The following is a 22,662-nucleotide window of genomic DNA, read 5'->3' on the forward strand; positions in this document are numbered from 1 at the left end:
TATACCACAATATTATCTTTGTCCTTTTCTACCATTATGCTAAATCTAATTGAATTATGATCTCTATTCACTGAAAACTGATGTGCCTTCCTCCCATCCAGCTTCACTAGTTAAAAATTAAATTAGAAACTTCACTCTTTCCCCTCACCTCACTTCTTTTCTGACCTACCACATACAACTTAACTACTCTAGACCAGCTATTATCAACCCTTTTCCTGCTATGGCACCCCCCCCCCTTAGAACTCTGTGAAGCAGTCAAGTTTAAATTTAAATTTAGACCAACAGCATGGTAACAGGTCCTTTCGGCCCACAAGCCCATGCTGCCCAATTGATGTACAATCCCTGGTATATTTTGAATGGTGGGAGGAAACCAGAGCCCCCAGGGAAAACCCACGCAGACATGGGGAGAACGTGCAACCTTCCTATAGACCGTGCTGGATTTGAACCTCAGTCCCGAATGCTGGTGCTCACCTCTACGCTAACCATGCTTCTGAACTTCTCTCCTACCAACCACATAAGAAACATAAAGTATATTTTATGATTTCAGTCTGAGGCTCCCCTTAAACGCTCCCATGGCTGATCTAAACCATCAAGTAAAACTATTAGGTTTAGACCCAGTAATAATAAAGAAGCATCAATATATTTCCAAGTCAGGGGGTGGACTAATCTCTTTGATGGTAGAGGTTGCAAGTTTGGAAGGAACTTTCAGAGGAACCTAGATGAGTGGCTATGTAGCATTTGTTGATGATTACACAGTATAGCCAATGTGCACCCGTGGTGATGGGAATGAAAAGTTCGGGTGGTGAAGGAGTGCCCATGGGTGGTCTCCTTTATACTGCTCCTTGAACACTCATCCCAGCACATTGAGAGTATCCACCATATTCCCAACTTGTATCTTGTAGAAAGGAATAATTCCCCCATATGACAGTCCCAGCCAAAGAAAACTATAGCACAGAAACAGGCCCTTTGGCCCTTCTAGTCCATGCCAACCTATTTTTCTGTCTAGTTTTACTGATCTGACCCCGACCACATCCTTCCATACTCCACCCATCCATGTATGTGTCCAAATTTTTCTTAAAATGTCAACATTGAGCCTGCATTTACCAACTCAGTGGCAGCTTGTACAAAACTCCCAACTCTCTTTGCATAAAGTTCTGCCTAATGTTGCCTTTAAACTTTTCCCTTTTACCCTTAATCCATATCCTCTAGTTTTTGTCTCACCTATCCTCAGTGGAAATAATTTGGTTGCATTTACTCTATCTATGGCCATCATAATTTTGTATGCTTCTATCAAATTTCCTTTCATTTCTCAATGCTTCAGGGCTAACTGTTGTGTAGGCCTTAGGCACGCATCCTTGGACTGATTCACTGATTGACGAGTTGTGATAGGACTGAACATTTTGCAATAATCTCTGAACACTACTGACGAAGTTTGGGACTAAAAGACTGCCCACACCATCTTTCAGATGCCGGAGTATCAGAGGTAACACCACCACGCTAAGGAGCAGATTCTTTCCACGAGCTGTTAGAACAACCAAAGGAACTATTCACTAACCATCCAAAACTCTCATATTCATGAAACAGTATTTATTTTTCTATATGACGACTTGTCCTGCATATGTATCGTTTGTCTGTATGTGTGTTGTGTCTGCTTGTGTGTCTGCATGTTTTGTCAGGTTGCACTTGTGCAATCAGGTGACAATAAACTTGGCTTGGCTGTGATTGATATCATGGGCTTGAGATCATTGATATCCAAAGCCACAGTGTTTTTCTTATGTGCAGGGTGTGACATCACCATTACCAGGGTTGCTTGTTTCCACACTCACTCACATGGCTGATGTCCAGGGCAGCCATTCTCCCCTCAATGGGAGTTCAGCACTTTGGCTTATATTTGGACCAAGGCGACGATGAAGTCTGGAGAGGAATGGACCTAGCAAAACCCAAATTGAGCATTAGCAGGAAGGTTATCAGAGGATGAGAGCAACCTCACAGCACAGTCCACTTTTCATCATTGAACTCACTGATCAGCAGCCGTTAGCCTGGTTACATTTACTGCATCTGGGCATCCTCTACTTCTGGGAGACTGGAGGGTGACTGGGAGATCGCTTGGTTGAACTCCTTCACTCTGTCTGGTGCCACAGCAAGGCCCTCATAGTGGCCAACCATTTCAATGCAGCACACAATTCCGACACTGGTGTGTCTATCCATGGCCTATGTTGAGGCCATCCACGAATTGGAGGAACAACACCTTATATTCCATCTCGGCAGTTGCCAACCAGATGGCATATCAATCTCCAATTTCCATTAATCCTCTTCCTACCAGTCTCGCTCTTTCCCTCATCCCCCGATCTCCCCTTCCTTTCCTTATCCTGAGGGCTATCCCATTTATCCCTCTGTCTTCTCTCCAAGTAACTTCTCAGCTTCTGGAATGCCAGAGGAATACAATCTAGTGATCTTTGGGGGATCAGAGGTGGAGAGGGTTAGCAAAGTTTTCTTGGGAGTCATCATCTCAGAGGACCTTTCCTCGACCCAACACAGTGATGTAATTGTGAAGAAAGCACGTCAATGCCTCTACCTCCTCAGAAGTTTGGTATGACATCAGAAACCGTGGCAAATTTCTACAGAGGAGTGGTGAAATGTGTGCTGACCAGCTGCATCATGGCCTGGTATGGAGACACCAATACCCCTGAGCTTAAAGCTTTCCTGAAGTTAGTGGACACAGCCACAGGCAAAACCCTCCCCACCATCGAGAACATCTAGAGAGAACATTGTTGTCAGAGAGCAGCAGCAATCATCAAGGATCTATGCCGCCCAGCACACACTCTGTTCTCGCTACTGCCATCAGGAAAGAGGTGCCACAAGACTCTCACCACCAGGTTCAGGAACAGCTGCTCCCCCTCCACCATCTGACTCCTCAACAACAGTAAATCAGACACTCATTTAAGGACTCTTGTGCTCTTTCTTGATTTTCTTTTTGCTCTCTCTGTGTTGCACAGTCAGTTTGTTTACATTTGCTATCTGTTTTCAGTTCTTTTATATGTTTACATGTTTACACTGTGTACAATTGTTTTTACTCTACCAATTAGTGGTAATTCTGCCGCACCCACAGGAAAAAGGAATCTCAGGTTTGTATGTGATGCCATGTATGTACTCTGACAATAAATCTGAAAATTTGAAATCTCTCTTCCACCCTCACACTTATGACCACTTTACCTGTTAGGCCAGTGGTTCTCAACCTTTTTCTTTCAACTCACGTACCACTTTAAGTAATCTCTATGCCATTGATTCTCTATGATTAGTAAGGAATTGCTTAAAGTGGTATATGAGTGGGAAGGTTGAGAATCACTGCTCTAGACCCAACTGCAAATGAAATATTTTGTTTGAGAAAAATTTTCATTGGCACATTTCCTTTGGAGATATGAAACCATGCACATAACGAGTCAATTATGGATGACTAAAAAAGTGGTTTTCAAACTTTTTCTTTCCACCCACCTACCACCTTAAGCAATCCCTTACTAATCACAGAGCACCGATGGCATAGGGATTAATTAAGGTGTTATGTGAGTGGAAAGAAAAAGGTTGAGAACCATTGAGTTAGGCTGTGCTCTCCCCTTTCCACTATCTTGCCCTCAGAATGTTGACTGACATTTACTTCCTATGGATGCTGCATGGCCTGCTGAGTTCCTCCAGCAATTTTGTGTAATGCAGCCCAGTTACATTTGTCTTGTTGTGGGTACAGCATGCCAAGCCACTTCTTACTGCTATGCCCTGGAGGCTACAAGAACAACATCACATTGAAGTTTCAGTCCTTTGGAAAAATTTGCCCTGTGCTACTCCGGCAGAGGATTACATTTGAGCCTTGAGTAAAACCACATTGTTGGGAAAGATTACAATGTGTTAGTGTGGGGATTAAGATTGCTCCGCCTGACCTGGGAGATATCAGTGCTAACAATGGATATCTGAAATAGGTTGGGTGCTCAATTCTAAATATAAACATCCTTTAACACTTGAAGGTACATACCAAAATTTTTTTTTTGGATTATGTGCAGGTGGAATATTAATTGTTATGACTGTAGATTTCATTCTGGTGTTCAGTGATTTTTAGCTGATCTAATCCCATATAATGAAATGTATTGGTTGGGCCACCAACTGGATCTCTTTGTCACTAGTTGATGAAACCGACAGGGAAAGAACAGTCCTGCTGCATTGCCTACTTTTGAGTTTGATCCTGACCATCAAGTTCATGGTTCATATCATAACGCTCCCAATCATTGCCCCTTCTACCTCCTGTTTACAACCATCCATTTCCCAGTTATGAGCTGTTCAATCCTGTAAATCCATGCCATTCCTTCCCGCTTCTTTATTGTGATCCATTGTCCTTCCACTCTTCCTCTTTTATATCTATCCATGTCTGTCTTTCACTCTCTTTCATTCTTTCTCCGTCACTGCCCTCAATCCCCTTCTTGCACTGACCTCTCTCAATGTGTTATAGATGTGATCCAAGCTATTGTAGTGGCTCTCCAGAGGCTTAATCAAACCAGCTTGGGAGATTCCGAGTGACATCAAAATGCAATGATGTCATTTGGAACACGTGGGGTTTTCAAAAGCTGCGTGCGACTGTTTGAGCAAGTGACTTTTACTGAACTTCAACACTATGACGTCTGATCATTTTCTCGTTCTTCATTTCACACTGCGACACAGATGCTACATTGATGTCCCCGACGGGCCCAAATGGATTTTGGACCCAACATGGACAATGCAGCGGTTTCACTCAAACTGCCTGTGTTTTGGACCACTCAAGATAAAAGTGGATGCCACTAAGTACTATCATGTGGTAAGCACCTCGACCTTTGCCACCACCCCCGATGCGAAGACGCAGATGACCGCCCAAGAGCAGGTGGTCAGTAATGACACCAGAGGTTTAGTCTCCTATCATCAGTTCTGGGAGGAGGGCATGTATTGGCTCACCAGAGGCTTAATCGAACCAGCTCGGGAGGTTCCGAGTTACGTCATGCAATGACGTTATATGGAATGTGCAAGGTTTTAAAAAGCTGTGCATGACAGAGTAAACGACTTTTACTGAACTTTGACTTGACTACATCACTTCATTTCGCACTATGGCACAGGTGCAACTCTATGGATTTTGCTTCAAACCCAAACGCAAGGATTCAATGAAGTAGGTTCTTCTCTGCTCACGATGACAATCGTGCTGTTAAAGGCTTGGCCACAACCTTTGAATATTAGGGTAAGGATTTCTATTCCCCTGAGAAGGTTTCCTTCAATATTCTGACAAAGGTCATTACAGATCACTTCGCTGTCAAAGAGAAACACTGCCCATTTTGTAAAGGCAGTGATGATTAGGCAGCGTATGTTAGTCACGAAGTCATTACATTAGGAAGAATAGAAAGATGATGTTGAGCTATTGATTGTCTAGTTCTGCATTGATTACAGAAATCCATATGTCTTAATGACTACTCACCAGATTTCAGATTCAGATTTCAGATTTATTGCCAGACTACATGCATGCCATCACATACAACCCTGAGATTCTTCTTCCTGTGGGCAAGGCAGAATTACCTCACCAGTAGTGAAAAAAAAGCTGTATTCAATTTACAAATGTAAACAAACAATGAAATATAAACAAACTGACTGAGAGAAAAATAATCAATAAATTGCAAAAGACTCCTTAAATGAGTCTTTGATTGAGTTTGTCATTGAGGAGTCTGATGGTGGAGGGATAGCACCTATTCCCGTACCTGGTGGTACACGTCTTTCCTGATGATAGCAGCGAGAAACAGAGTGTGTGCTGGATGATGTGGATCCTTGATGATTGCTGCTGCTCTTTGATGGCAGTGTTCCCTGTAGATGTTCTCAATGGTAGGGAGAGTTTTGCTTGTGATTCCCTGGGCTGCATCCACTACCGTTTGCAGGGTTTTCAATGGTATTGGTGTCCCTGTACCAGACCATGATGCAGCCGCTCAGCACACGTGTTTTATTAAATATTCACCTCTATCATCTTTCTATTTTTAATACTTCTCTTTGACCAAGCCCAGTGTTTGACCCTCGAATTATCTGGATTGATGCTTCCTATTCCTACCTATGTAGAATTTATGCAGATACTGATCACTTTGACACTTTCTTTGGTCTGACAAATGTGAGGTGTTGCACTTTGGAAGGATGAACCAAAGACCTACATGGTGAATGGTAGGGGACTGAGGAGTACGGTAGAACAGAGAGATCTGGGAATACAGATACATAATTCCCTTAAAATGATGTCACAAGTAGACAAGTCGTAGAGAGATCTTTTGGCACATCGGACTTCACAAATCAAAGTCTTCTTCTTTCTTCTTCTGGCTATACATCCCGTAAGATGATGATGGTTCCTCTCAGTCAATTTGTGGGGTTTGATCTGAGGATATCACACTCCTCAGAAAGAAACAGCATGCGCATGAATGGATTAGGTAAGTAGGGGTTGCACAGGTCCATACCCATCCTCTCGACATCCCCTCCCAGATCCAGTGGCCTAGTGAGGCCCAAGACACCTGGGGGAATTCTGTTGCAGTGAATGGTCAAACCAAGCTTCGATGTAAGGGATGCCCTTTCTGCGCTTCACGGCACGTGTTTGCTAGATGGCCGTTGACCCCACAAGAGAGTTTGTCCACCCTTTGACGGGTCTTGTTTTTCATCCTGCAGGGTGTCTAGCCATCCTCTGCACCAGGCAAGCTGGGTGGGGAAGCAGGTTTAGTCGTCGACCACCCAACCATGTGTCAGGTAGTACTGGGTTACATGGTACCAGTAGCACTCGGACCAGTGACCGATGTGACAGAGTATTTTGAGGTGGTTTGGGAGGAATTGCCAGAGCAGCTTTCACACACACATTTTAAAACACAGAATATTTGCAGGACTTTGGCAGAATGCAAATCCTTGTCTTTAAAAAAAAACATTCAAAGACTCTGCTTTTGTCACTCTTGGAGGCAGAGTTTCCAAAGTCTGATCAACCCTTGAAAGAAAAAAATACTGCACCTCTTCCTTAAATGTGTAACACCTTATTTTTTTAACATCAACTCTGTGTTCTGAGATTCTTCCACAAAATAATTGACTTTCTTCAGATTCACCCTAGTCCAAACCTTGCATGATCTTGCAAAGTTCAATGTCCTTTTACAATATACTCGTGTAAACGTCAAATTCTGTGGACCACTTGGTCGACCACTTGGTCGACCGTGGTGTGCTGAGGGCAAGCAAACAAAAACAAAAGTCGAGAAGACCGTACTAGGGGGCCATGGCAAGATGGCGTAGAAGAAAGATGTGTATTCCACCTTTCCCCAGCTGGATTACTAAATACCCGGTTTTAAAAATGCATAAAAGTGGTTAAAAACAATAGTTACAGTTGTTTAAATAACAGGGTTTTATCTTGGCAACTAATGTGAAAAATCTAAAACTCAGCTTCAGAAAAATTTACCATACAAAAGTGTGGAAGAACAGAGGCCTACCTGCACAGCCGAATCCACGGAATAGTCGTTGGGAGCCTCCAAGCCTCAGAGGACTCCAGCCCGTTTGAGTTTGACCTCGGTGCCAATCCTGCCTCCGCAAAATGGCGCTGAAACTTTGGTGAGTTCGGGCGTTGCCGACCCGCATTCATGTGAAGCTGTGCGCATGGGCAGCACGGCCGACAAGGGGATCCGTGAACCCGCGACCTTGCTGGGTGGCCTGGAGGCGCACAGTGTATCGTCGGAGGACACACCTGCATGTCCGGCAGCTTTGCCTGGCTTGCATGGGGCATCCTGGGTCCACGAATTGCTGGATAAAGTATGGGAAGTGGGGGAGCCCGAACGCCGGTGTCCCGAAGAGGTTGGGGTGCCGGCATCAGGTGTCCAGACCCGCAGCCATTCAGCTAAAGGATGTACGATGACTAAGGAAGAAGAGGAACTTACCTTATTGGAATTTGCCCAGGAGGAGGATCCTGTAGTTAAAGAAGGTACACCTCAAAAAGTGGTGGTGGAATCTGGAATTGATTCAGTGTTCACTGTTTTGGAAGGGATTGCTTGTCAAATGGACAATATGTCAAAACAAATATCAATTCAGATGAACCAAGGATCTATAGAGATGAAAATAAAAATGAATACCTTGTGTGATGAAATGTCAACTATGAAACAGGAAATGACCGTAGTTAAGAGTGATATTAATAGATGTATAAAATCAGTTGATACTGTGCAAGATAATTTTAAGAAAATTGAAAGAGCCTTTTCTGAGTGTCAAAATCAGGTGGAACTTAATAGAGAAAAAATGGAAAAAGTGGCAGGGTTCTTTTGTAGATTGGGGGTTCAAAGAAGAGAGTTAATGAAGAAGATTGATTCATTGGATAATCAAAGCCGAAGAATAATGTGAAAATAATTTGTCTAAAGGCATTGAAGGTTCCGATCCAATAAATTTTTTTAAGCATTGGATCCCAGAAGTGCTGGGTAAAGAGCTTTTTCCTGAAGGCTTGGAATTGGATCGGGCTCATAGGGCTCTGAGAAGAAAACCACTCCCAGGACAAACACCAAGGGCAGTCTTGGTTCATTGTTTAAAATACCAAGACAGAGAAATTATTTTACATATGGCAGTACAGAAAGCATGGCAAAATCAGTCTCTATTAATGGTTCAAAATAACAGTATTTTTAATGCCGATTTGAGCCAAGAGGTTATTATAAGATTACGAAAATTTAATGTGGCTAAAGATGCTTTGTGGCAAAAGGGCTACACGTTTGCTTTTCATTATCCTGAAATTTTTAAGGTTTTTTATGGAAATTTTCAATCTCAATTCTTTGAGAATGATCATGATGCTTTGGTTTTTGCTAATTCTTTGCCAGAATTGCGAAGAAATGGGCGTTCTCCTCCGTTGTCTCCTAAGAGGAGGTTAAATGGAAATGGAAATGGACATGGGAATGGAAAGAATGGAAGGAATGGAAAGAAAGAAGAGTTGACACAAAGTCTTCTTGATGTTGAAGTTCTGGCAGTCGTTGGGTTTGGAATCATTGGGTTGAATATATGGACTATATCTGAGTGTGCTTAATTAAATAATAAATATGTATCTGGCTGGGGGGAGGTGGATGACACTGAAAACTTTGATAGTCATCTGCCGCTAGTGGGTTTACCACACCCAGATTTTTAAGGTATTACTACCTTTGGGTGTTTTTTTTTGGTGTTTTTGTGTTTTTTTTTAATTTTTTTTAGGGGTGTTTTTTTTTTCTTTACCTTATTTTTGAAGAATTATAAAGGAGAGCATTATTTTATAGTGTGTAAATATCTTTTCTTTGGCTTGGCTTCATGGACGAAGATTCATGGAGGGGGTAAATGTCCACGTCAGTTGCAGGCTCGTTTGTGGCTGACAAGTCCGATGCGGGACAGGCAGACACGGTTGCAGCAGTTGCAGGGGAACATTTGTTGGTTGGGCTTGGCTGTTGGGTTTTTCCTCCTTTGCCTTTTGTCAATGAGGTGGGCTCTGCGGTCTTCTTCAAAGGAGGTTGCTGCCCGCCGAACTGTGAGGCGCCAAGATGCACAGTTTAACACGATATCAGCCCACTGGTGGTGGTCAATGTGGCAGGCTCCAAGAGATTTCTTTAGGCAGTCCTTGTACCTCTTCTTTGGTGCACCTCTGACATGATGGCCAGTGGAGAGCTCGCCATAGAACACGATCTTGGGAAGGCGATGGTCCTCCATTCTGGAGACGTGACCTACCCAGCGCAGTTGGATCTTCAACAGAGTGGATTCGATGCTGTCAGCCTCTGCCATCTCGAGTACTTCGATGTTAGGGATGAAGTCGCTCCAATGAATGTTGAGGATGGAGCGGAGACAGATGTCTAAATTGAATTTTGCAACTTTTAATGTTCAGGGATTAAATAATCCAATTAAGAGAAAAAAGAATATTGGCTTATATTTAAAAAAAAGTGTTTTTTTTACAAGAAACACATCTGACTGAAAAAGAACATTTGAAATTGAAAAGAGATTGGGTTGGTCATGCTTTTTCTTCTTTTAATTCTAAGTCAAGATGAGTAGCAATTTTGATTCATAAAAATTTACCATTTGAATTGGAATTGTCCGAGGGGTATGCTGGCAGAGTATTAAGAGTGAACTGTAAAATTTTTGCTGAATCTTGGACTTTGTTGAATCTTTATGCCCCTAATATAAACGATGAGTGGTTTATTTCAGAAGCTTTTTCATTATTAACTCAAGCTAATGAAAATGTTTTAGTTGCTGGTGACTTTAATTGTGTTTTGAACCCCTTATTGGACAGAAATCCAAAAAGTATAAGGAAATCAAAGATGGCAACACAAATTAACGTGTTAATAAAAGATTTAAATTTGGTGGATATTTGGAGAAAAGTTTACAGAGAAAGATTTTTCTTTTTACTCTTCATGACATGATTCGTTTTCTAGAATTGATTTATTTTTGGTATCAGCACATTTACAAGGTAGATTATTAAGAGCTGAATATAAAAGTAGAGTTAGATCAGATCATTCATTATTATTTTTTTCTTGTGAAAGTTCAGAGGTAGTACGTCCGTCATTTAGATGGAGGTTTAATGCAAAGTTATTGATAAAACTAGAATTTGTTACTTTTATAAAGAGCATATCTCTTTATTTTTGACCGAGAATGTTAATTCTGTGGATAGTCATTTTGTAATATGGGATGCTTTAAAAGCTTATTTGAGGGGGCAGATTATTAGTTATTACATGAAAGTTAAGAAACAATATATGGTAGAAAGTTTAGAGTTAGAAAATCAAATTGCTGAGTTAGAGAAATATTTTCATAAAGATGTAACAGAAGATTTAAAAAAAGCCACATTAGCGAGGTTGAAATTACATTTTAATATTTTACAAACTTACCAGTTTGAGTACTTAATTAATCGATCTAAACAACATTATTATGAGTTGGGGGAAAGAGCTCATAAGGTACTTGCTTGGCAATTGAAAGCTGAACAGGCATCTCAGACTATTAATGCTGTTAAGAAGAAAAAAGTTACTTATAAACCTCATGAAATTAATGACCAGTTTTATTCATTTTATCTAAAATTATATACTTCTGAGGGGAAACAGGATAATGGTTCTATTGACTTTTACTTATCTAAATAAAAGTTACCAGTATTAGATGGGAATGAGGTTCAGGAATTGGAATCTCCATTTATGGATTTTGAAATTAAGGAAGCTATTCAGGAAATGCCTAATGGAAAGTCCCCAGGGATGATGGATTCCCTGTGCAATTTTATAAAATTTTTTATGATGATTTCTCTACTGAATTTGGAGAGGTGTTGAATCAAGTTACTGAAGATCAGAAGTTACCAGAATCATGTTCAAGTGCTTTAATAACTGTCATTCCAAAAAAAGATAGAGATCCATTAAAAGTGTCTTCATATAGACCTATTTCTTTATTAAATGTAGATTATAAAATTATATCAAAAGTATTAGCTAATAGACTTACTAAATATTTACCCAAATTGATACATATTGATTGAACAGGTTTTATTAAGAATAGAAATGCATCAGACAATATATTTCAATGAATTACTTTAGTCAACCCATACCGAAAGCAACCTAACCACCCTATGGTGGTTGCATTAGATGGAGAAAAAGCTTTTGATAGGGTTGAGTGGGATTTTTTATTTCAAGTGTTAGAGAAATTTCAATTTGACCCTTTTTTTTATTGGTTGGATTAAGGCTTTATATACAAACCCGATTGCTAGGGTAGTGACAAATTGACAGATTTATTTACCATTTAAATTGACACGTTCAACTCGGTAGGGCTGCCCATTGTCACCAGCCTTATTTGCATTGGCTATTGAACTGTTAGCTCAAGCTATTAGACAAAATTAGAAGACTGTACTACAGGCTTTAATCAGCATAAAGTTGAACAACAAGGTGAACACCAGGCCTGTGTAGCCTCTGGTTCCATGTGCCCAACTGATTTAGGAAGGGGCAGCTCGAGTCTTTATATGGGCCAGCGATTGGCAATGGGCAGGTGGGGCCAGCCTCCCAGGTTGCCTACCTGCAGGTACAGTGGTTGCTCCCTGCAGTAGGCCAGTAGGAGTGTGGCCAATGTAGTGGTAGTATCACCACATCGACTATTACACGCAAACTACTTTTGACCCAGGTAAGTACCCATATCATTGGAGGCATTAGGAGCTCGCATGGGCATGCATGTGGCCAGGACCGAGTGGTAATTCCACGTTTGGGGTGTTGGGAGCTCAAATGGCAGCTGAGGCCAGGATGAGACTCCACAGTCAGAGCATCGGGAGCTCAGACTTTGTTCTTCAACAAAATTTTCAATATACAAATTGAAGCGTGTTTGCTGTCCATGCAATCATAGACTGATATTGATTTATATACTAACTCTGTCTTTGAGGACAGAATGACATTCTGAATGGAATGACATCACAAAAACTAATAAAAATGTTTGCTAATCAAAAGCCATGGATGATAACTGGGACCTTTTTTGGGGGAGATGTGACCTGTACAGTAAGGACGGGTTACACTTAAATCCCAGGGGGACCAGAATCCTGGCAGAGGTATTTGCTAGGGCTACTCAGGATCCTTTAAACTAGAATGGTTGGGGGGAGGGAACAAAACAGTACAGAGCAGTAAGGAGAAGGTTAGAATGCAAACAAAGAAAGTTTGTAGTAAGTATTTGAATATGGATGGGCAGGTGATAGAGAAGGGAAATGCTCTGGAAGAAGATGAAGGGCAATTGGCAGGAAAAGTAAATAATGTTGTTCTTAAAGATGAGGGAAAACAGGGATTAAAAATTGTGAAATCTCTGAAATTCATATATTTTAATGCCAGGAGTTGTAAAAAAGGTGGATGAGCTGAAGGTGTGGATTGATACTTGTAAGTATGATGTGGTAGCGATTAGTGAGACATGGTTGCAGGAGGGATGTGATTGGCAACTGAATATCCCTGGGTTTCGTTGTTTTAGGTGTGATAGAGTCGGAGGGGCAAGAGGAGGTGGGGTTGCATTGCTTGTCAGGGAAAATATTACAGCGGTGCCTAGGAAGGATAGATTAGAGGGCACATCCACGGAGGCTATTTGGGTGGAACTGAGGAGTAGGAAAGGAGAGGTTACACTTGTAGGGGTGTATCACAGACCACCCGGAGGGGACCGAGACCTAGAGGAGCAAATCTGTAGGGAGATAGTAGATATTTGTGATAAGCACAGGGTTGTAATTATGGGAGATTTTAATTTTCCACATATAGATTGGGAAACACATTCTGTGAAAGGACTGAATGGGTTAGAGTTTGTGAAATGTGTGCAAGATAGTTTTTTACAACAGTATGTAGAGGTACCGACCAGAGAAGGAGCAGTGTTATATCTACTGTTGGCAAATGGGATGGGTCAAGTGACGGAGGTTAGTGTTGGCGAGTACTTCGGGTCCAATGATCATAATGCCATCAGCTTCAATGTCATTATGGAAAGAGATAAGTCAGGGCCAAGGATTGAGGTTTTTGATTGGGGAAAAGCTAGATTTGAGGAGATGCGAAAGGACTTACAGGGTGTGCATTGGGACAATTTGTTTTATGGGCAGGATGTAGTAGAGAGATGGAAGTCTTTTAAAGATCAGATTTTGAGAGTGCAAAAGCTTTATGTTCCTGTTAGGTTAAAAGGAGGGGCAAAAGGTTTGAGAGAGCCGTGGTTTTCAAGGAATATTGGAAACTTGGTTCGAAGAAAAAGGGAGGCGTACATTATATATAAGAAGCATGGAGTTAAGGAGATGTTTGAAAGATACATTGAATGTAAGAGGAATCTTAAGAGAGGAATTAGGAAAGCTAAAAGAAGGTACGAGAAAACTATGGCAAGCAGGGTGAAAACTAATCCAAAAGAGTTCTACAAATATGTTAATGGTAAGAGGAAAGCTAGAGACCAAATTGGTCCCTTAGAAAATCAGAGCGGAAAACTGTGTGTGGAGCCTAGAGAAATGGGGGAGATATTGAACAGTTTCTTTTCTTCGGTATTCACTAAGGAGAAGGATATTGGGAGATGTGAGATAAAAAAAAGCAAATTGGGTAAATATGGGGAATATAGAGATTACAAAAGGTGTAGTTTTAAGGCTTTTGAAGAATATAAAGGTAGATAAGTCTCCGGGACCAGACGGGATCTTCCCCAAGACATTGAGAGAAGTGAAGGAGGAAATAGCAGAGGCTCTGGCGGTAATTTTCCAAATGTCATTAGATATGGGGATAGTGCCGGAGGATTGGCGCATTGCGCATGTAGTTCCGTTATTTAAAAAGGGTTCAAGGAGGAAGCCTGGCAACTATCGGCCTGTAAGTTTGACGTCTGTGGTAGGTAAATTAATGGAGAAAATTCTTAGAGATAGTACTTATAAACATCTGGATAGACAGGGTCTGATCAGGAGCACTCAACATGGATTTGTGGGAGGAAGGTCATGTTTGACCAATCTGATTAAATTTTTTGAAGAGGTGACTAGGAATGTGGATGAGGGTAGCGCAGTGGATGTTATCTATATGGCCTTCGATAAGGTACCACATGGAAGGTTAGTTAGGAAGGTGCAGTCTTTAGGTATAAATTTTAAGATAGTCAAATGGATTGAACATTGGCTGAAAGGGAGAGGCCAGAGAGTGGTAGTGGATAATTGTCTGTCAGGTTGGAGGCCGGTGACCAGTGGTGTGCCTCAAGGATCTGTATTGGGCCCATTGTTGTTCGTTATATACATTAATGATCTAGATGATGGGGTGGTGAATTGGATTAGTAAATATGCAGACGATACTAAGATAGGTGGAATAGTGGATAATGAAGAAGGTTTTCAAGGATTGCAGAGGGATTTGGGCTGCTTAGAAAAGTGGGCTGAAAAATGGCAGATGGAATTTAATGCTGATAAGTGTGAGGTGCTTCATTTTGGTAAGAAGAACCAGAATAGGACATACGTGGTAAATAGGAGAGCATTGAGGAATACAGAAGAGCAGAAAGATTTAGGAGTAACGGTACATCGTTCCCTGAAGGTAGAAACTCACGTGAATAGGGTGGTGAAGAAGGCTTTTAGTATGCTGGCCTTTATCAATCATTGCATGGAATATAGGAGTTGGGTGGTGATGTTGAGATTGTATAAGACGTTGGTGCGGCCTAATTTGGAGTTCTGTGTGCAGTTTTGGTCGCCTAATTATAGGAAGGATATAAACAGAGTGGAGAGAGTGCAGAGAAGGTTTACCAGAATGTTACCTGGGTTTAAGCATCTAGAGTATAGGGAGAGATTGGACAGATTAGGTCTTTATTCTTTGGAGCGTAGAAGGTTGAGAGGGGATTTGATAGAAGTATTTAAGATTATGAAAGGGATAGACAGAGTGGATGTGGATAGACTATTTCCGTTAAGAGGAGGAAAGATTAAAACAAGAGGACATGAGTTAAGAATTAAGGGGCAGAGGTTTAGAGGTAACATGAGGGGGAACTTCTTTACTCAGAGAGTGGTAGCCGTGTGGAATGATCTTCCGGGAGAAATAGTGGCGGCGGAGTCAATTGTATTATTTAAGAAAAGGTTGGACAGGTATATGGATGAGAAGAAGATGGAGGGTTATGGGCATTGTGCAGAGAGGTGGGACTAGAAAGGGGTGTTTGGTTCGGTGCGGACTAGAAGGGCCTAATGGCCTGTTTCCTTGCTGTAATTGTTATGTTATGAACAGCAAGGTTCACTTTCTGCTCAAAGACAGAGATTCAGCCTTCAGATCTGGAGGTTGGGAGAATTGCAGCTCAGCCAAGGCCAACATAAGGAGGGGAATCTCTCAGGCTAAACATACATACAAACAAAAGACTGAAGAGTATTTCAACTCCTCAGACCCCAGGCGCATGTGGCATGGCCTACAGATCATTACAGACTATAAACCTCCTAATACTGTGCCCCCTTCCAGCTGTACTTCCCTCTCTAAAGAGCTTAATTATTTTTACGCTCGCTTTGATTGTGAACAAAGAGGTCACCTTCCACCTGATGAACTGCCTCTCTCACTTTCCATCTCTGATGTTTGGGCCACCCTGAGTAAGGTGAGTGTACAGAAGGCAGCTGGTCCTGATGGTATGCCTGGTTGTCTGAGCAGAACAGTTGGCCGGGGTCTTCACGGACATTTTCAATCTGTCCCTGGGCCACCATCGTGCCCATCCTACTGCCATGAGTCTGAATCCCTTCCGTCCAGTTGCACTCACCCCAATTATTGCAAAGTGCTTTGAGAGACTGGTTCTATCACATTTGACATCCTGTTTGCTCATCACCCTGGACTCTCATCAATTTGCCTATTGTATCAAAGGTCGACTGAGGATACCATTTCCACGGCACTTCACTCAGACTTGACCCACTTGGGTCTTATTTCAGAATGCTGTTCATTGACTTGGATAGGCTGAAAAGTTTATTTCTGTTCCTATGTCTTATGGATTCTGAAACTTTATTTCAAGGCTCTTCAGAGAAAGAGTCCTCTGTGCAAGTACTCTTCCAACTTCTTTGTGAATGCATACACTTCACATTCTCCTGAGGAACACTTTTTAAAGAGGGTTTATTTTCGGCAATACCACACCGCAAAAAGAATCTTCCATAGAAACTGGCAAAACTCCACAGTTTTGTTTTTAATGTACTGCAATACTAGATCAGTATTTCAGCTTTCACTTAACTAATTTAGGTTGATTTATGTCTTCTGAATGGGTAACAGATGGTTTTGTATATGCTGAATATATCAGAAGCTGAGGTATCCATAAAAATATTAAAACAATAACAGTTAAAAGCTAGCTTGCTTCAAATGAAAATTGGTATGGATGAAATCGATGTTAAAGTAAAACAATTTTCACAAGATCACATGATATAAGAGCAGAAGTAGGCCAATCGGCCCATTGAGACTGCCCTGACTAATGAAAAACCTGTCAATCTCTACTTTAAATACACCCAACAACCTTGCTTCCACAGCTGCCTGTGGCAACGTTCCACAGACTCACGACCCTCCGGCTAAAGAAATGTTTCCACAGCTCTGTTGTAAATTGACGCCCTTTCATCCTGAAGACGTGCCCTCTTGTCCTCGACTCCCCTTCCATGGGAAACAACCTTGCCACGTCTTCTCTGAGCAGGCCTTCAGCATTCAAAATGTCTCTTTGAGGTTCCTCCCTTCAATATAAAATGAAATTTTATTCAATCCTTCATGAGATAGGGGCACACCGTCAGCACTTGTATTGATAGTGCAGTTTGGAGTTAAGGAGGAAATCATATTTACGTCAAGAGTCATCTGTAACTCAGACGTAAAGAGCATGAGGAATTGAAGCAAGTGTAACCAGCCAATCATGCCTGGACATCTATCAGATCAAAGCTGATATTTGTGCACCACTTTCCTAACTAACCCCATATCTCTTGATTTACCTTAATACTGTATTTTAAAGTCTTTCATTCTCTATCTTGAAAATACTAACTGAGCCTCCACACCCCTCATCAGTCGACACAACATCCTTTCCCTTGTTGATAGCAAGACCAAAGAGCTGGTAATAGACTTCTGAAGGAGGTGCAGAGCTCACATCAATGGTGCTGAGATGGAGATAGTGACCTGTCCTGGTCTACCCACATTAACGCCATGGCCAGGTAAGGGCCATGAAGAAGCCTGAGGAAATTTGGCTCTTACCCAGAAGATGGTGGTGCTTGTGCATCGCGAGACTCAGTGTCTATGGGGATTTTGGAAAATAGCGTTAAAATACCTGCTTGTTTTCTGCATGCTTGTTCGATTCGGCTATGCGAATTACATCCGCAGCAGACAGTCACTTTTGAATGCTTATTACCATTGTAATAATGTAGGTTTGGACTATACATTCAATTTCAATCAAATACCTCCGGAGTTAGTAAGGACACGGCAGGCATATATTCAACTCACCCTGACTGGAAGAGACCAGCGCCGGCATCAAGACCATATGCAAAGATGGGGGAAGCATGGAGGTCTGCGTGCTAGGCTAAGACTAAATCCATTCTAACCAGTGTAACCTAACATGTTTCTGGCCAATGGTCAGTCTTTGATGAACAAGCTAGATTAACTAAGGATGTGGGCCCTCACCCAATGAAGACTTATGGATTGCGACATAATGTTTTTAAGCAGAGATGTGGCTAAACAGCGATGTCCCAAACAACATGGTGGAATTGGAAGGGTACATGGTCTTCAGGGCTGACAGAGCAGCAGCAGCGACAGGTAAAAGTAGAGGGGGAGGTTTATGCATCTATGTGAAACGATCATGGTGCATTAATATCTACCATTGCTGATATTTATTGCTCTGTGGATCTGGAATACCTGATTATTAATTGTAGACCTTTTTATCAACCACAAGAGTTTACATGCATTATTGCTGTTGCAGTTTATGTCCCACTGGGCGTTAATACTAAAGTAGCCATGAAAGATTTTGGTGCTGCTATCGGAAGGTGCAGATGAAGCCTTGATTGTAGCCGGGCATTTTAATCATTGCAATCTCCGTACCGTGCTGCCAAGATTTTACCAAAATGTATCATGTACCATGAGGGGAAATAAAACTTTAGATCATGTTTATACAAATGTGGCTGATACTTACAAACCACTACCCTCCCTCACCTGGGATAGTCCGACCATCTTTCATTGTTTCTGTTTCCCAAGTATAGCCCAGTCATTAAATATGCAAAACCCATATTGAAGACTATTAAAATCTGGCTTGAGGGTGCTGACTTCGTTCTTCAGCAACATTTTCAACACACAGATTGGAGTGTATTTGCTGCCCATGCTACTACAGATTCTCAGATTGGTATTGATTTATATACTAGCTCTGTCCTCGAGGACATTAACAAGTGTATGGATGGAATGACATCACAAAAACAAATATAAATTTTTTGCTAATCAAAAGCCATGGATGAACAGCAAGGTTCATCTCCGGCTTAAAGACAGAGATTCGGCCTTTAGATCTGGAGTCTAAGAGACTTACAGTTCATCCAGGGCCAACATAAGGAGGGGATTCTCTCAGGCTAAACATACATATAAGCAAAAGATTGAAGAGCATTTCAACTCCTCAGACCCCCAGCACATGTGGCATGGCCTACAGATCATTACAGATTATAAACCACCTAATACTGTGTCCCCTTCCAGCTGTGCCTCCCTCTCTGAGGAGCTTAATTATTTCTACACTCTCTTTGATTGAGAGGACAAGGAGGTCACCTTCAAAATGGATCATCTACCTATGAACTGCCTCCCTTACTTTCCATCTCTGATGTTTGGGCCACCTGGATTAGGGTGAGTGTACAGAAGGCAGCTGGTCCTGATGGTATACCTGGTTGTCTGTGCAGAACAGTTGCCGGGGTCATAACGGACCCAGGCAGTTTTTCCCATGAGCTTCAAGGTTGCCAAAGTCGTGCCTGTGCTGAAGCGATTCACCACCTCGAGACTGAATGCCTTCCGTCTAGATGCCCATCATGGCAAAATGCTTTGAGAGACTGGTTCAATCACATTTGAAATCCTGTTTGTCCATCACCCTATACTCTTATCAAATCCATGATTCCCTCCAAACTGATTGCCAATCTTCACCAGTTCGGTATCATCTCATCCCTTTGCAATTAGACCTTGGACTTTCTGACTAACTAACTCTAATCTGCTAAGTTAGACAATCTCTTCTTTTCCATTCTCACCTTGAGCACCGACATGCCCCAGGGCTGTGTGCTGAGCCCTCTCTGCATTACATTTTTATTTAGACTACATTCATGTATATGGTTATAATTTCATAATCAAGTTCGTAGATGACAACGCAGAGATTGGCCTGATCAGAGGGGATGATGAGCCGGCCTATAGTGATGAGGTCCACCCCCTGGCTTTCGCCTGGTGTGCCTACAATAACATGGTACAACACTCAGAAGACCAAGGAGATCATTGTGGACTTTGGCCACGTTGGAAGCCACACTTATGCCCCTAGTTACATCAATGGAGTTATGGTGGAATGTGTATCAAGCTTCGAATTCCCTGGTGACCCTCAAATCCCAGCACTGAGTGGTACTGCATTCACATTGTACTGTCAGTACATTTATAACTGTTTATTTGCTGAATGCACTTGTTTTTATTTGAACGTAGTTATTTGTATCTGGTTGGAGGCCAGTTGTATTTCATTGGCTTTGTATTTTACTTGGCACAATGACAATAAAGTTGAATCTATTCCAATCATTACTGGCATCCATTAATAACTTCTACACCGCACAATGGAAGGCATGGCTGCATTTTATTAACAACTCATGACTTCATAAGGCATCCATTTTGCATCTAACCCAAGGTGGAACATTCATTGTTGACTCCCTCTAGTGGTTGGGAGGATCACCAGCTCCCAATCACCACATCCCCTTTCCTTAAGATGTTCAAAATAACAGCATTATATGGTAATACGGTATTCATTTCATTTTACACAGCAGCACAAAATTTTTAGGGGTACAGTTCTTTTTTTTCTTTTAGAGATTCAGCCTGTTTGGTGCTTTGTTAATGTATGTGGATTCTCTCAACACAGGTGCACGTGTCAGCTCCACTGGTACATTACTGTTTAGCACCGGCAGGGTTTCATCTGTTACTGAATCTTCTGCATTTGACTGTGCAGCATCGCTTGAATTTTCAGCAGACACTTTGAATTCCTCCTCAGTATTTGACCCTCCTCTGTTCTGACTGTGTAGGACCTTGGATTTACTTCCTCCAAAACAATGACCTTCTTGTCCCAGTGTTAGAATCTCCGAGTCTCACTGTGTCATGTTCGGCCAGTGGTCCTAAACTTCATGCTGACTTTTCATAGTTTGCTTTTTGGCTCCTTCGCTGATGCTTTTTTGTTTCCGTTTGACATCTCTGTTCTTGTTTGGGTCTGCAGAGCAGGGAAATGTGGTGCATAGTCTACGTCTCAACTGGAGTCAGTAGGTGACCACCATATTCAAGTGGTGAAGTTCGGTAACTCAACAGAGTTAGATAAGGTTCTGAGCCACTGTCTTGTGCTTTCAAGAGCAGCTGCTTCATTCTCTGATTTACTGTTTAGCTGGGGATGCAGATGACTTGAAGTCATATGTCGAAAATCATACTCTTCTGCAAACTTCTGGAATTCTCTACAACTGTAGCATGGTCCATTGTCGCTGTAGACAATTTGGGGAATTCTATGTCTTGCAAAGATCAATTTCATATATTTGTTCATGCAGGCAGAAGACATGTTAGAAAGCACCACAATGTCGAGATAGTTCAATAGACACAGGAGTCAATAACCATCAGGTAATTCCTCGATCCAGGTATAAGTCCTAACTTTCTGCCATGGCTCCTCTGGTGTGTTAGTTATGGTCATGGGTTCCTTTGTTTGCTTCGTGTGCTGAGACCATTTATCCCTGATCAATAAACAACAGTTCTGGCCCTCGTCTTGCATTTTACCATTCCAAGGTGCCCCTCACCCACCCTTTTCAGCCTCTGTTGCCACAGTGATTGAGAAATGATAATTCTGCTCTGTCTGAGTAGAAGCCCTTTGACAACACTCAGCTCAGCTCTGATGTTGTAATATGGCTGACATTCAACTTTAGGCCAACCTTCATTAAAATTCTTGATGACCTTCTGTAGAACTGTGTCCTTTTCTGTTTCAACTGCGATCTGCTTGGATTTCATGTCAGATACAGGAAGAGATTGAGTGATCAGGTTCACGTGGAGATTCTCATCTGTCATAATTTCAAGTTTGCTACTTCTGCTGCGTGCGGGATGGGGCAAAAATGAAAAAATTAGGAAGTTAAATGTATGGCTGGAGGAATGGTGCAGGGTGCAAGGTTTCAGGTTCATGGACCATTGGGATCTCTTCTGGGGAGACAAGACCTCTACAGGAAGGATGGGTTGCACCTGAATCCAAAGGGGGCCAATATACTTGCAGTAAGGTTTAATAATGCTGTTGGATATGTTTTAAACTGAATTGGCATGGGGGAGGGGAACCAGACTGATAGGGAAATGGATAGGAAGGAGAATATAGGGGTAGTTCCGATAGACTGTGAAATCTCAAAGCCGGAGGGAGCAAAGAGGGATAGGAGAGTTTCAGAGAGGGTGTCAGGCAGCAAATTGGAGAAACATAGAAACATAGAAGATAGGAGCAGGAGTAGGTCATTCGACCCTTCGAGCCTGCTCCGCCATTCAACGAGATCATGGCTGATCTTAAAGTTCAGTACCCCGTCCCCGCCTTCTCCCGTAACCTTTAATACCCTTATACTGAAGAAATATATCTAATTCTCTCTTAAATATATTTAATGAACCTGCCTCTACTGCCCTCTGTAGCAATGAATTCCACAGATTCACCACCCTCTGGGTAAAGAAATTCCTCCTCATCTCGGTCCTAAATGGTTTGCCTATTATCCTCGAACCATGGCCCCGGGTTCTGGATTTTCCCATCCTTTGAAACATCCCATCTGCATCCATTCTGTCCAGTCCTGCCAGAATTTTATATGTCTCTATGAGATCCCCTCTCAATCTTCTAAACTCCAGCGAGTACAATCCCAATTTGCGCAATCTTTCCTCATAAGTCATTCCTGCCATTCCAGGTCTCAGCCTGGTGAATCACCTCTGCACTCCCTCCATTGCAAGAACATCCTTCCTTAGATAAGGTGACCAAAACTGCACACAATACTCAAGGTGGGGTCTCACCAAGGCCCTGTACAGCTACAGTAAGGTATCCTTG

Source organism: Narcine bancroftii, chromosome 5 (assembly GCF_036971445.1).
Source record: "Narcine bancroftii isolate sNarBan1 chromosome 5, sNarBan1.hap1, whole genome shotgun sequence".
In the NCBI taxonomy this organism is placed as follows: Eukaryota; Metazoa; Chordata; class Chondrichthyes; order Torpediniformes; family Narcinidae; genus Narcine; species Narcine bancroftii.